The sequence below is a fragment of the Mastomys coucha genome, unplaced genomic scaffold (assembly GCF_008632895.1).
Source record: "Mastomys coucha isolate ucsf_1 unplaced genomic scaffold, UCSF_Mcou_1 pScaffold3, whole genome shotgun sequence".
Classification (NCBI taxonomy): Eukaryota; Metazoa; Chordata; class Mammalia; order Rodentia; family Muridae; genus Mastomys; species Mastomys coucha.
In genome coordinates this window covers 1,471,780-1,473,706 of record NW_022196909.1, presented here as the reverse complement: position 1 = coordinate 1,473,706, position 1,927 = coordinate 1,471,780, and the positions used below count along the sequence as shown (strand labels likewise).

Below are 1,927 nucleotides of genomic sequence, written 5' to 3'. Positions count from 1 at the left end.
GTTTATACACAGTGTGAATGAGTCAAGGATGGATTGGAGAGCTCCCTGGGAAATATGGATTTCATTTTTTCCAGGAACACAAGCATGCAGGAAGGTCTACCAGAGAGAGTAAAGTAGGACCCCAGTTTGTTTTTATTGTTTGCAACTGCCAGGTGCTGAAGTGGGGGCAGAGCAAGACCAGGAAGAAATCTGCTGCTGTAAAAGGTAGGCTTCTGCTTTCCTATGGAAAAGAGTTCCATCTGCCCCTCACCTCATTGAAGAGGGTCATGAGAGCCATGCCTTTTGGACATGAGAGGCAGAGCTCCAAGAAGGAAGTGGGGGCTACTGGGAAAGAAATCAGAGACAGGAAAATCACAGGTTTTCTAACACAACAAAGCTGTGGTTGGCCTTGATGGGTGCTACAATTGGGAGTGCAGTTTGAGGCACTGGAGGGATACTGTGCCTCTGTATGGGGACTCCAAGGTCCACCTGCCAGCACATACCTTTAATTCTACCAAGTGCAAATCTCTTTCAGATAACAGGTCCTGGGGCCCTTACACTATTGTAAGAGGGAATAACAGGTGTAGAGGGAAGAGCAAGGAAAGTGTAAATGGAGAGATGATGCCCCTCCTTTCCCCTTGCTCACTGTCGGTGCTCTGTCTTTGCACTATAGTGGTTGAGCTTTAGAGTCCTAGCATGTGTAGTCACAAGAGAGATGCCTCACTCCTGTGTGTTCTCATTCCTTGACCTTATCCTTCAAAACTATCTCCAGGTTGTACAGATAGCAGAAAAAAATGTGAACGAGACCCAGATTCCAGAACTGCCTATAAAATTGTAAGAAATCTCTCTCTTGTGAAATTTTTCATACAAGAATGTGAGCTCAGAGCCTGGGGATCTTCATGCTGAAGATGCTATGCAGGGTGAGATTGGGGAATATCCCTGTTGAATGTGACACTAAGGGATATGTGATATGAAGGCAATGGAGGAACTATATGGCTACAGGTGCCATATTTACCAGATTGAGGGATCTCTTGATCCTCTGCTTGTGGCTGATATTTTCAACTCTTGTCTTTTACAGTCCCATCAAGCAACTTTCCTGAACTCCACAGCACAACCTGTTTAAAACCACAACTAGAAAATGGATCACCTTTCGTTTTCTCATCTGTTGTCTTACTTCTCTCTGAGGATCTTATACAGTAGTAATTTAGTGGAATTGTCTGGGGCATATCCAATGTATTCGCAGAGTCAATTGTGCCTACTACTCAGGTCTTCACCAGCCCTTCTTTAACAGGACATAAAACTGGGAGATTTAGTGATGCATGTGGCCCTGTCCAAGGACTACGCCAGGCTCAAGGACTTCCACAGCTTTCTCACGACCACACACTGCCTCAACAATTTGTAACACCAACACTGTGAAAGCCATCCAGGAAATGGAAGAACTAACAAGTTCTACATCAAACTAACACCTTTTGGTTTCCAGAGTAGGGCCTGTGGAGGGGCTAGTCCTAGTACTGAGATAGAGATACAGGAATACCTTCCAACTGAAAACAAGCCATGACAAAATGGACAGAATTGAAAAGGCACTACAACTTCTAATGAACAAAAATATTAAGCAGCCATTGGCCAGTCAACTGGCAAATTGTCCAGGGGCACCCTGCACACTAAAGCTATCGGGTCAGCAGCCATCCTGTGAGCATTATCAGATACTCCACCATCCTGAGGAACCACAGAATGAAGACAAGGCAACTAATGGGGGAGAACAACAAGAAACAGCTGTCAGATTACTCCCATCAAGGGAACTGAATCAGCTTCAGGGACATTTTGCACAAAACAGTGATCATTGTTGCAGGACTCAACTCTCCCAGCCTGTCTAGCCCTGAATCCTAAACTCTAAAATCTACAAGTCGAGCCCAACGATACAGTCTGTGTCCAAGGAGAAGTCCTCACA

The 1,927-nt window shown here is 45.1% G+C and overlaps 1 protein-coding gene and 1 long non-coding RNA gene across 2 annotated transcripts in view; both read left to right on the top strand.

The window, feature by feature from the left end:
* LOC116075392 overlaps positions 1–1,927 on the top strand; it is a 7,053-nt gene that overhangs the window by 1,652 nt on the left and 3,474 nt on the right.
* LOC116074983 lies at positions 7–1,921 on the top strand. The gene is made up of 3 exons (XR_004112367.1): positions 7–204; positions 752–899; positions 1,058–1,921. It is a non-coding gene; the product is annotated as an uncharacterized LOC116074983 (long non-coding RNA).